The 14,001-nt window shown below is 41.4% G+C and overlaps 1 protein-coding gene across 1 annotated transcript in view; it reads left to right on the forward strand.

Moving 5' to 3' along the window:
- Positions 1-6,044: 6,044 nt before the first annotated feature.
- The window catches only part of RD3 (RD3 regulator of GUCY2D), a 26,191-nt gene continuing 18,234 nt past the window's right edge, over positions 6,045-14,001 (forward strand). Inside the window, exon 1 of the mRNA XM_069108722.1 lies at positions 6,045-6,413. The gene's annotated coding sequence lies outside the window, so the exon portion shown is untranslated. The remainder of the gene's footprint in view (positions 6,414-14,001) is intronic.

Below are 14,001 nucleotides of genomic sequence, written 5' to 3' on the forward strand. Positions count from 1 at the left end.
CTTGCTGTGTAGATACATTTGTATATGGAGGTGAGGGGGCTGCATCAACCTGAACCAAATGTTGTACCTTTGCTGAGTATCCTTTCTATGCTATGACTCAGTAAACCTCTTTCCGTCAAGAGTTGATGGATAGACAGATCGACAGACAGATGGATCTTTAAATCTCATTTTGTTCCAATTCTGAACCTGCAACCTATTAAATTGAGCATGAAACCTTGTGGCAATGGCCCTTCTGGTGGTATTTGGAGAACCCTTTCAACAAGAAGTGAAGGAAGAGGGGAAAGGAATAATGATGTTGAGTAAAAAGAAGCAACTGACTCTAAGTCTTCACTATCTCCTCTGCAATGAACTATAAAATTGGTGTCACACTTGATGCCTGCATCAAAATGGGCACAGACCGAACGGAGAAGTGTGGAATGATGGACACAAGCCGGGAGGGATCTGTCATAACAGTTCCAATTTATTGAACAGAGAGCAGGGTTTATATAATGAATGTAAAGCAATTATCTCTTAGGTTCCCATGAGAAAATGTTTCATGTCCTTGTTCATTTATGCACATCTGTATGTTTTAATGTCCTTGTTCACTTACATAAATCCGTATGTTTTAATATCCTTGTTCCCTTGCATGCATCTATGTCTGGGTCACTGCTTGGTTATCACATCCTAAACTCCTGCAAGTCAGGAAGAGATGGTAAGCCAGTCTTAAGACATAATATAGCCTTCACAGGGAGGTGGCTTGGTAGAAATCCTGAACCAGAGTCTTCCCATGTACGGACCAGGTCAGAGACTGGCCCTTGACACAAACTCAAATAGAAATAGATCCCTGTAGGTCATATATTGACTTAGAAAACCACAAATTAACATTATCTGTGTTGTGTTACAGTTTTTTTTTTATTTTGCTAACATTTCCCAATTACCTTTAATTTGGCTCCGGGGTACTCAGGAGTTTTATGGAACAGCTTACAGCCCTCAAGTTACAAGTTGGACACCTCTGAGCTAGAAAATGCATAGAACTGATTTCAGATTGGGAAACTCAAGAATAAATGAAGTTGTTCTGTCATTTCAGTCATGTCTGACTTTTTAATGACCTCATTTGGGATTTTCTTGGCAAAGCTTGGAAAAAGCAGCATAAAACTTTACTGAAGAAAATAACTCCTTGAAAATTAGAATTGGCTAAATAGAAACTAATGACTCCATGAAACATCAAGAGATAATAAAACAAAGTTAAAAGTCTAAAAAATGGTAAAAAAATAATGTAAGCTATTTCACAGGAAAAACAACTGACCTGGAAAACAGATCAAGGAAAAATAATTTAAGAATCATTGAATTATCTGAAAGATATAAATCTATGCATATATATGCATAGATATAGATAGATATATACACCCATACATAGGTGGATCTGTGTGTGTGTGTGTGTGTGTATACCCACCTATACATACCTACATATTGATGTGTGTGCTTACATACACACTTGTCAATTCCCATTTGGGGGTTGTTTTCTCTGAACTTCAGTCTCTGACTTCATTCTTTGTCAAATATTTATACATATTAGATAGAACATAGATAAAATAAATATATGATAGATCTAGACCATAAACATCTATCTATATAGATAGAAATATTTGAAATACAACTATAGATCATATATATCTGATGTGTACCTATGAATATCTTGTTCATGCATATTATTAATATACATCACTCAGAGGACCTTATAGAATTAATTACCTATGTGATGTTGGACAAATTATTTAATCTTCCTGATCCTCAGTGAGGAGGCAGACTAAATAGCCTCTGTGGCTCCTTCCAGCTCTGTCTTCAAGCCTATGAGCTTAAAACCTCTCCTTTCTTAGTTCTCTTTTTGTCTGACGTTCAGTGGACTCTGTGTATACATATGGTGACTACAAAAAAGAGCTTTTGCTCCTTCAGCTAAAAACTGCATGTGATCTTAGATTGCACTAAGAGAAGCATCATGTCCAGAACAAGGCAATGATGGTTCCACTCACTTGTCCCAAAGGATCATAGAACTAACACTGGGAAGGTCCTTAGAGGGCATCTAGTCCAACTCCCTCATTTTATAGATGAGGAAATTCGTCTGCCCTGGTCAGATCAGATGTGGAGCATCATGTTCAACTTTGGCCAAACCATTTCAGGAAAAAAGCACAGATAAGTAGGAGATTAACTAAGAAGGTAAAAGGCCTCAAGTCCATGCCCTAGGAGGATAGTCTGAAGGAACCAGGGATGTTTAGCTTGGAGAAACAAGGCTTAGGAGGGACAGTCATCTTCAAGTATTTAAAGGGTTATCATGTGGAAAAGAGACTAGATTTGTCAGGTTTGGTCCCAGAAATCCAGATTAGGGGCAATGGTGGAAGGTATAAAGAGGCAGATTTAAGAAAACTTCCCAACAATTAGATGTTACCCATATAGCTCTGGGGACTTCATCACAACTCCCACTTGTATGGATCAGTTGGGTTCTCCAGAGTGAGGCTACATTTCCCTTCAAAGGTCTAGGGATACTTCTGAGGGTTCATGAGGTTTTCTCATGATTTCAACTCAAGTCCCTATTCCAGTGTGTTCTTCCTAATATCAAATGCAAATTATCTTGTTGATATAATCTAACCAGTTCCATTTAAAACCTCCTCAATCTATTGATACAATTGATTGATATTCTAGTATCATTTAACCAAATACAATCAGTTATCTTTTCCAAGGGGATATATGCAGAGAAGATGCAGAAGGCAGTATAAAATATCTTTCCTCTCCACACCTTCCTTCAACAGCCAGGTACACACTTTTTCCTACATTCCCTCTGTCTCTAGGGAAGGGAGGCTCAGTTGCTATAAAGCATTTACTTCTGAATGTGGCATAACCAAAGGAAAAGTTGTCCCCTTTTTGTTGCCTTTGTGGCACTGATATCAATCAATAAACATGCATTAAGTGTCAACATTGTACTAGTCACTGTTCAAAGTGCTGGGGTTAAAGACAGTTCCTGCCCTCAAAGTGCTTACAATATAGTCATAAAAAAATGTAAACCTAAATTCACCCATTGCTATGTTAAGCCAAGCAGTTGACTCAAGCTTTTATTCCCCATTGGGCATGGCTGTTTGAAACTCTACTGCGGGTCCTCTGGCAGCTCAATCTTCTTGACATTCAAAGCTCTAGAGATAGAAGCTTAGTTCTTTCCATCTCTGATACTCCTCCACTTAGGGGAGGAACAAATAGACAAAACAGCATAGAAGTAGGGGTGTGTTAATAAATGATTAACAACTGACTCTCAGAAAAAAATGTATACATAACATACTTTTAAAGTTTAATCTGTATTAGAAACATCTTAATCATTTCCTTAAGTCTAAGCAATCAACAAAACAATAAATCAAGCCTTGCTTTATAGTGTTTGCCAATTTCTGAGTATATATGACCACACTCAAAAATTTAACAACCAGCTTTCTGTAGCAAGTATGAGCTGGCCCTTGTATACCCCTGGTCAGGAGCAATGATAGGGCCATACACATAGTCATGACTTCATGTTGACCAGGTAGAGGAGGACAGTAAGAAAGCCACTGGAGCAATTATTGCCTCTTCACTCAAAAATATTCTGAAATGGAATGGGGCTATTTCAGGAAGTAGTGGTTGCCACTTCACGGGAGGTGGCAGAAACTGGATGACCATTTGTCAAGGATATTTTAGGGGGGACTTTGTTCAGGTAAGGGGTGGCCTCTATTTCTGAGATTCTGTGACTCCTGATAATGAACAGTTCATTTTTTACGGAGGAAAGGAAATATTGGGATTCTGAGGAAGAAATAGGAGAAGGTGGTCCATGTGAGTGGGGTCTATGCAAATATGGACACCCAGGTAGGGTCAAAAGATTATAAATTCAGAGCTGGAAGGGATCTCAGAAGTCTCCTCATTTTATAGATTCAAACAAACAAACAAATAAATAATCCAAGGCCCAGAGAGATTAAGTGATTTGCCTAAATTCATGTAAGAAATAAGGTAGAATTAGAAGTGAACCCAGGTCTTTTGTCTCCAAGTGCTGTGATTTACCAATCTCAGGTCAAGTGGGTGTTGCTTTGTATCAAAATCGATTTTCTTAAAATCTCCTCTTCCTCCCAGATGATTTGGGAAAAAGCAGCCATAAAGATGTTTCTATCCTTTCTGCAATGCTGACATCTGGCTAAAGGCTGCTCTCTGCCTTCATCTGCTTCCCTCTTTGCCCCTCCCTCTCTATCACAGTGTTTTAAATCTTACCACCCTCCCCTTTCTCCATCTCTCCCTTCTTCTCACTCTCTAACTTCACATCACCAATTTATTCATCAAACACCATCTGTGCAGTGGTGTTTGGGCCCCATTTGTGTCTGCAATGGATTCATTGTAGAATATTTAACCACAGATCAGCGATTTTCATTGATGCCTACTGGGGAGTGAAAACCCAGACTTCCTCTCCCAGTACAAATTCTCACTTAGTTAGGGTAATCACAAAGCCCCCTGCAGGCAAATGAATCAAAAATAAATTTGCCATCATTGCAGACATTAAACCCTTACTGAACAACTGTTCAGAGAAGGATGGACAGAAAAGCAGGGAGTATCAAAGAGTGACTCTTTCCTCTCTCTCCTGAAGGGTCCTCAGAAAAACTGGAGACTGGGAAAGATGAGAGGCTTGAGATTTGTGCTGTTCTCTGGAGCCTGGCCCCTAGACTCCTGGCATCAATCAGCTCCATTTTAGGACTATGGGGGTCAATTGAGTTAATCAATCAGTACAGGAATTTAATTGCTTCTATGTCTGTTTCTTTTATATTCCTGATAAGAAGCATAGTCAGAGAGTCACATTCTAGCTTGGAGTGAAAACTTTCATTCTGTTGGCTTAAAACATTTTGTCAACATGATCTTATATATACTCACAGTATCTATGGAGGCAAGGAGGGATTGTGCTTGTTGACTGATTGATTATTATCTTCTCTCAGAGGGAGCAAGTGGAGACGTGACTTTTTTGTTGTTGTTTTGGTCATGCCCAAACCCCTCTTAGGGTTTTCTTGGCAAAGATACTGCAGTGGTTTGCCATTTCCTTCTCGAACTCATTTTATAGATGAGGAAACTGAGGCAAACAGGGTTAAATGACTTGCCCAAAGTCACACAGCTAGTGAGTGTCTGAAGCCAGATTTGAACTCAGGAAGGTGAGTCTTCATGCTCTAGGCCTGGCACTTTATCCACTGCACTGCCTGGCTGCCCGCCTCAGGTCACCATCAAATAAAAAGGGACATTTGGGGTTTGAAAATGATGGATTTGGTTAGGACCCAAAGGAGGTATTGTCAAATGTGAACCTTGTTACAGACTGTAATTTCATATTGCATCTTCACTGTGTGGGGGAGTTCAGTGTGACTGACTTAAGTGGTGATTGAGGCCAGAAGGAACTAAAGAATGCAATCCAGACGTAGGCTTAAGAATCCCCAAGTGCAGACCTTTCCTTATTTATTACCTGCAAACTACTCTTTGTAGCTAGGTGGCATAGTGGATAGAGTACCTGGCCTGGAGTGGGGAAGACTCATATTCCTGTGTTTAAATCTGGCCTCAGACACACACTAGCTGTGTGACCTTGGGCAAGTAATTTAACTCTGTTTGCCTCAGTTACCACAATCTGTAAAATGAGCTGGAGAGAAGGAAATGGCAAACCACTCAGGTATCTTTGCAAAGAAAACCCCAAATGGGGTCATGAAGAGTTGAGCACAATTGAAACGACTGAACAACAACACCACTCTTTGAGGGGAACAGCAGTCGTCTCACCAGTAGGGAAGGGGTTATTCCAGCACTGTCCTCCTCCCCTGCCCTATTTGTTTTTTCTGTTCTGACTCAGGTCTTCCCAGGCCCCTGCCTCAGTTAGCTTCCTCCTTCCCATCCCCCTGGATTATGCTTCTCAAAGCTAAATAGGCTTAGGTGAGTCTCCATGGTAACTGAGAATCACAAGCTGGGATGTGGCCAACAGTTCATCAGGGAGAAACTGTGAGTCAAACCTCGCAGGACTCTTCTGAAGAACAGGAACCAGACAATCAGACAGACAGGCTAAGAAACACAACCACAGCCCTGCTCCCTGGGACTCTCTCCTACCTATCCTATTTTGTTTTTCCCCTTTAGGAGGAGGGAGAGAGACAGAAAGAGAGAGGAAGCAGCAGCCAGCAGGAGCAGAGAGGAAAGGAAGAAGCTTAGTTAAAAGATTAATTTAGCCAGCCACACTCCTGCCCTGCCTCTCCTTCCTGTGTGCTCATTCATCTTTCCCTACCGTTTCATGGCTTCACAAAACCTTCTTGCCTTTCTTTGAAAGGATCCAAACAATCCCCTCTCCACAACTGGAAACAGAAAGTGGTACACTCTCTCTGCCCAGAAGGTGCCGGTTATTGCAACCAACTTTGGAAATTCAGGTAAGAAGTCTGCCCACTTAGACATCTGTGCCCAGAGAAACACTTTGGGCAATCCAAGCATAGTGTGGAGGGGGGAACAGAAGTTAACACCTCATGTGATCCACCTGTGAGGCAGGCTTTAGGTACCAGGTGCTAATTCACCTTCCCCTCCTCTAGACACTGGTGCCTCCTGGGTGGTATGTTTGATGAGAGTTGGGAGACAGCAATTTAGTTGGATAGACCTGTCAATACTTCTCTAAATGCAGGCTGGGAATGTGGTCCAGGTAAACTTTAGAGAAAGGGTTCACTTCGATTAATTTCAGAGATTTGCCAGAACCAACTCGAATAGACACTCAAGAGCAGATTGTTAAAGTGTGAGAATTTACGCCTCAGAAATTGGCAAATGCTACAAATCAAGGGCTTAATTTGTTTTGTTGAAATAATTAATAATGCAGATTAAACTTAAAAATGTGTTTGGCAGACTTTTTTCCCCTGAAGAGCCAGTTGTTAAACATTTGCCACAACACCACTGATTTAATTCAAGTTTCAATTCAAGTACTTGACTAGGAGCCATGAATCATGTGTCATTGAAATTGTGTCAAGTCAGGGCCAGCAAAGCCAGATTGGTGATTATCCAATATCCCCAATCGTCCTCTTTCTCTTTTCTCCCAGAGATGATCTAGAAACAGAGAGAGGAGGAAAGGTAGCAAAGAGTCAGAGTGGATAGAGTGCTAGGCTTAGAGTCAGAGAGACCTAAGTCCCAATCCTGCCTCAGACATTTGCAAGTCATGGGACACTGGGGAAGTTACTCTCTCAGCCTCAGTTTCCTTATTTGTAAACTTGATGGCCTACTGAGGTCTCTTCCAGGCTTTAAATCTATGATATTCTGAAAACAGGCTCACATCAGTTCTTGTGAGCTGCTCAGATCAAAGTTGGTGGATAAAGGGTGGAACAGAGAGATATAAATTGGGATATTTGGATTTTCCATGGATTTCAGCTCTGCATGTTCTTGCCCAGTTCCCTGGGACTATAAAGCCACAGCATGGTTACTTTATATTTGCATTGAAGGTCGAGGTGCTTTGAGAGGGATTAAGGCCATGATAGTGTTTTGGGATCCAAGGGTAGAGTCAGTGGTAGGGAAGTCAGCTGTAACTCTAGGTCATGGAGAGAGTTGGTATTTCAGAAGGGCCCCAATGTGGCATCCCTTCTAATCCAAACCAGTAAGCATTTTTCAAATGCCTACTATGTGCAAGGCACTTTGCTTCTAGCTGAGAATACGAATACCAAAAAAAGGCCCCCTTTGTGAAAAATCTTACTCTATTCTCTCCAAAATTATACTCTGCGGCAGCCACCCCAGGTACCTGGTTACTCTGTTGCTACAGGTAGATGAAGCCTGACTACAATGAATCATAGATCTCCTGGCTTAGTAATCAATTTTTCTGAGACTCTTCTTTCTTATAGTAAGGTAAAAGACCTCCTCCCACACCAAAACCCCTTCAATGAGTGGTCATTTTCCTTCATGCAAAGGTGTCTATGAGCTTTGGTGACCACAGGAACATGCTAGGTAGGCTAGGTAGATCAAGCCCTTTTTAGTGACTATTGGAAAGATGTCTTTTCAGCCTACTTTCAGCAGAAACTCGTTCATGAGATTCAGGTATAAGAATCAATCCCACACTTTGTATTCAATGCAGCACCCTGTCCTAGGCAAAAAGGGGTTATGCAGAAGTAGAAAGAGCCATTGGGATTTCCATGATGGAGGTCCCATCTAATGAAGGAGCTAAAAAATAATAATGGTAATAATAATTCACATTTGGATAGCCTTTTAAGGTCACCATTATTATCTTTATTTTACAGAAAATGAAACTGAGGCACTAAAAAAAGGGAGTTCGTTTCCTATCATCACAGAGTTGGTATCAGAGTTGAGATTTGAACCTGATTCTAAATCCAGGACTCTTCTCTAGATCATACCTGGCTTCCAATGCCTTGACACAGGGGGTATGGAATAAGTGTCATAGTCTAGCTTTCTTGCTTACACATCAGAGTTAATAAAGGGGAAGAAGAAAGGATTGATGCTTATGTGATCTAGCCATACTTGCAAAAAGAAAAGGTTATTTACATCTCTGGTCTGTACTTCTGACCCAGGCTGCTGCCTAATAAAGGTTCTTGGGCCCAAGGAGGTAGGGGCACGGCTGTGGGTAACTCTGTATGTTCTATACCCGAGAGCAGCTGAAGAAGGTGATGGGTGTGCCTTGTTGAAGGAGTCAGGAGCACCCTTCTTCATGCACAAAGGATAAAACTTTGCTATTATTGTCATCACTGTGATTTCCCTCATTCCCTGCCCTGACTTTTAATAACCCTGTAACCGAAGAGAAATGAAAACACCTAAATTCCATCTTGCCCTTGAGGCACGTTTCTGATTTTTCTAACCTATCTAATGAGCCACAGATGGTAGCATTGTCTCTTGGGTTTCATGAAGTGAAGGAGCCATTCTTCTCCTCAGAGATATTTAAAAATAAGCAGAATAGAAGTTACAATGTGTGAGGGAGGGTAAAGGCAATGGAAAATGAAGTATGGAAGGGAGCAAACAGGGAATGGAAGGGAAGACAGAAGGGAGCAGGGGATACAAAGAGGGAAAGAGGAAAAGATGTTTGGATCTGGAGCCAGAGGAACTTGACTTGAATCCTGACGGTACCACTTGGGAAATGTATGACTTTGGGCAAGTTGCTTATTTTTCCTATGCCTCAATTGTTCTGTCTGTAAAATGGGGAGGTTGAACTAGACTAGATGACCTCAGAGGATTCTCCTAGCCCTAAATCCTTGACATCATGAATGGAACTGGAGGCATGGCCTATGAGGGAAGGAGCTATCCTTTCATGGATAATAGAAAAAAACAATCTCAGTAGGTACACACACACACACAATTCCCCACATAATCTATCCATTTGCTAGGAAAACTGCCAAGGAACCAAATGCAGTTCTTCCTCAACCATGGATTCCCAGGGCCTCCATGACTTTTGAAGGTGAGTTAAGGAGCATGAGGGTCAGCAAAGGACAGAGGACAGATTCATTGGCCCAGCAGGGAATTATATCCCCCACCCTAGGCAGCTAGGCAGCACAGTGGATAGGACTATGGATTCAGTCAGGAAGCCTTGAGTTCAAATCCTGCCTCAAATACTTACTCATTGTATGACTCTGGACAAATCATTTAGCCTCTGTCTGCCTCAGTTTCCTCTGTTGTAAAATGGGGGTAATAATAGCATCTACCTCACAGGATTGTTATCAGCATCAAATAAGATATTTGTAAAACCCTTTGCATGGTGCCTGGCACATATTAGGTGCTTAATAAATGTTTTCCCTCCCCCTCCAAAAAATAAACAGCAGTCAAGGACAGGCAATATAATAGGCACAGAGGAGCGGTGTGGCTCCCCTTTGGTGCTGATAGTTTTCACTTTATAAAGGGAAAAACTTCCATTGATATAAGTGCTTCTTTATATTTGTACTATATCTTGGGAATGTCCTCATTTCTGTTGAAGACAGCACCTTTCAGTCACCCAGATCTGCAACCTCAGAATCATCTTCAGCTCCTAAATTACCCTCTTCTCACCTCCATATCCAACCAATGGACACGTCTTTCATTTCTTCCTCCACATCATTGCTCGAATATCTTCCCTTCTCTCCACGAACAGAGTCACCACCCCAGTTTAGATTATCATCTCCTCTTACATGGTTCAGTACAACAGCCACCTAATTTGTCTCTTTGGCAACAACTTTTTTCTCCTCCAATAATACTTCACACAGTTACTAATGTGATGCCCCTAAATCAGAATCTGATCAGGCCACTAAATAAATTTCAATCACTTCTCACTGCTCCTAGGGCACATACAAACTCCTCTCTTCAGAGTTCTTTAAGGCCTATCTCTAACCTACTTTTTATTATCTATCACTCCCTTTTACACCCCCCATGGTCCAGAGAAGCTGGTTTCATCTTTCTTCATGCAAGGTATTTCATGTCCCTCTGTACTTTTGCATGAGACTGTCTCTGATCTCTGGAATACCAGTCCCCCTTACCTCTTCCTCTTAGAGTAAGATAATCCAAATAGAAATGGGGGCTCTTCAAATGTAGGAAAGTATCCCTACAGGCTGCATATTGGCTTAGAAAACCACATTTGACATTATCTATGTTTTTCTGTATTTTTATTTATTTTGTTAATTATTTCACAATTCCATTTTAATCTGATTCGGATCACACTTGGGAGTGTTAAGAGCCACATTCAGGTCATGGGTCACGTGTTAGACACCTCTGTCTTAGAGTCCCTGATTTCATTCAAAATTCAATTCAAATGATACTTCCTACATAAGATCTTCTTGATTACCCCTTGCTACTAGTGATTCCTTGGGAAATTAGGACTGTCTTTTGGTCTTTTTAATCCCCATCTTTTAGAACAGTGTCTGTCACTTAATGTATTAATTTTTTTTTTTTGCTTTTTGGAGAGGGGAAAGCAGGGCATTTGGTGTTAAGTGACTTGCCCAAGGTCACATGGCTAGTAAGTGTTAAGTGTCTGAGGTCGGATTTGAACTCAGGTCCTCCTGACTCCAGGGAGGGTGCTCTATTCATTTCACCACCTAGCCATCCCACTTAATGTGTTAAAAGCTTGTTGACTTGACTGTGTAATCTACTCCTATGAGTATATGACCTCTGCCCCTATAGAATCCAAGTTTCTTAAGGAAAGGAACTGTTTTAATTTTTGTTTTGTAGTATTAGTGCCTAGCACAGTGCCCAGCATGTAGTAGGTATTTAAAAATACCTATTGATCTTTTATTAAAAGATATGTGGACAAGAAGAGATCAGGACCATTTATTTAGCTTTTGTAGTCTGCTATACAAACTGGATAATATGGTTCTGTGTGTAGGGAATAGTGAGCAGTTTGTGTGATTGTCTGAACCAGAGAGTACTGGAAGATGAGTATTGAAATATGATGAATAGGGGTAAATTGACAGAGGGGCCTTAGAAGAGTCGGGCTGTAGGGTTTAGATTCTGTGTGTGTGTGTGTATGTGTGTGTAGGGAGGCATCTCCAGTTGTCCTGATTTATATCTTGCCATTGGACCCAGATGACCCCAGAGAGAGTGAGGTAGGTGACTTTGCACAGTCTTACCTCACTTAAATCTAATTCACTCCCACGTCATGGCATCACCTTCCTGATGTCATCGGTTCTCTTCAAGATCGAAGGACAAACCACAACGACAACAACAACAACAACAACAATTGTTAGGGCCAGAAGTGGAATGGGCTGCCAGGAGGCACTAGTCTCCCCCCACCAGAGGGTCTTCATGCAGAAGCTGGACGGCTACTCCTTGGGGTTTTGGTAGAGGGGGCTCTTGGTTAGGTACTGGTAAGGCTAGTTGATTAATTATTTATTCAATTATGTGATTCTGTAATACTGAGGCAGTTAAGAGCCACTGTGGCATTCTGAGCAGGGCAAAGAAAAGGAGTAATTGTGGCTTCCAGGAGGTAATTCTCCCTGTGATGTGCAGAAGAATTGGTATTTGTTAGGCTGTATCATTCCATCAGGGAGTTCCTTCTCACATCCAACAGACATAACTCCAGAGAGACAGTCTCAGACATAATCACAATACCTTACCCACACACAGTCACAGAAATACATGTTTGTTCACACACACACACACTTTCAAGTCTGTAAACTCCAAAATGCTTTATTGTTGTTCTTGTTCAGTTATTTCAATTGTGTCCAACTCTTCATGATCCCATTTGGGGTTTTCTTGGCAAAGATACTAGAGTAGTTTGCCATTTCCTTCTTCAGCTCATTTTATAGATGAGGAAACTGAGGCAAACAGAGTTAAGTGATTTGCCCAGGGTCACACAGCTAGGAAGTGTCTGGATTTGAATTCACAAAGATGAGTCTTCCTGACTCTAGGTCAGGCACTCTATCCACTGATATAGGTAGTTTTTATCAATGTTTTCAACCTCCACTTACTTCAAGGCTCTGAAAAATCTAATGACAATAGTTCCAAGAACTGGAACATTTGTTTGCCAAGGTAAAGTAAGCCTCTCACTTCTCTGGAGTCTTCCCTGCCTGCCAGCTGTCTTTCCCTCCCCTCACCCCATCTTCCCTCCCTCCCCCTTAAGAACATAATCAGACCAGCTCTGAGCCTCTTAGGGCAAACCGAGAATTAGAGACAGAAATAGCCACAACAGGAATGCTGCCTCTATCAAGGTCCTCAGACACTGGAGGGAGAGGTCTGAAGAGGGACAGGGATGATTGCAAAACATCTGGAGACTCCCTTAACCCCACCTGAGGTAAAAGCTCAACCTTTCAGGGGATCAGTCACACTGTGCCCCTGAAAAGGTGTAATGGTCAAAGTGCTGGATCTGGAGGCAGAAGAAACAGGCTTGATGGAATCCTAATAAAGCTGTCTCCAGACTCAACATAGCCACTGGCCCTAGCTAGCCACTGCCCCCAAATCCATCTTACATTTTTGAACAGATGTGTCCTTGAACTTAACCACACTCACATCTTCCATTTAGCCCAAGACAGGACCACAATACCTAACTATCCATTTTGACCAGACAGAATCATAATAGCTTAGCCAATCAGAAAGTAGCATGACCAGGATGTTTGACCACTGAACCATAGAAGGGACCCCTCCCTATTACCTAATCCCTTAACAAATCTCCCTTTTGGATTCATATTTTCATATTCATAATTTTCCAATATTCATGATTTCTGTTTTGTAATTGCATCTTTACCCCATAAAAATCCATCTCGCTTTCAATGAAGTTGCGGGTTCCTCTTGGAACCTAGCCCTCTTCTGAGGGGCATCAGTCCTCAGTAAATGCCTGCTCTTGGATCAGAGGTGGTCTGACTCTGAGTTCTTTGAGATGACCACACAACATATCATGAAACCAAAACAAGTTCAAATCCCAGAATTCTCGCTTACACCTCTCTGATCTTAGACAAAACACTTGTTTCTCAGGGCCTGGTGTCTTCCTTTATTAAATGAAAGTGGTTTATATATGCTGTCTGATGCTTTCCAACTGTAAATCTGTGATTGAGAATGATCTTAGAAGTGGTTGTAACAAATCATGTTTCTGATCTAACTTTGCCACCAGGTCCTACTAATTTGATTGAAAAGATGGCTCTCTTTAGCAGACCAGGTGTGCCATGGCAGATGGGCACTTGAGCTCAACCCTGTTAGAGACTAGAGTGATCAAAGGACAAGCCCAGTCCAAGTAGGAACTATAGGGCTGGTTAGTTTTTGTTGTCCCCAACCTATCTATAACCTCCCCCTTTTTTGAGTAGCCAACTACTACCCACTAGCAAGCGATTGATATCTTTTTGATGGTGTTCCTCCTATTCTGAAGAAACTAACTACTACACTAATTTACACTGAGGTGTCAACAACTTAATAGTTTTCCTTACCCATCTAAGTTTTACCATATTTGGCAAGGAAGGAAGGAAAGAAGGAAGGAAGGAAAGAAGGAAGGAAGGAAGGAAGAAAGAAAGAAAGAAAGAAAGAAAGAAAGAAAGAAAGAAAGAAAGAAAAAGAAAGAAAGAAAGAAAGAAAGAAAGAAAGAAAGAAAGAAAGAAA

Source organism: Petaurus breviceps, unplaced genomic scaffold (genome assembly GCF_028583685.1).
Source record: "Petaurus breviceps papuanus isolate PSGF00001 unplaced genomic scaffold, PetGlider_PUasm1.0 90434, whole genome shotgun sequence".
NCBI classification, from domain to species: Eukaryota; Metazoa; Chordata; class Mammalia; order Diprotodontia; family Petauridae; genus Petaurus; species Petaurus breviceps.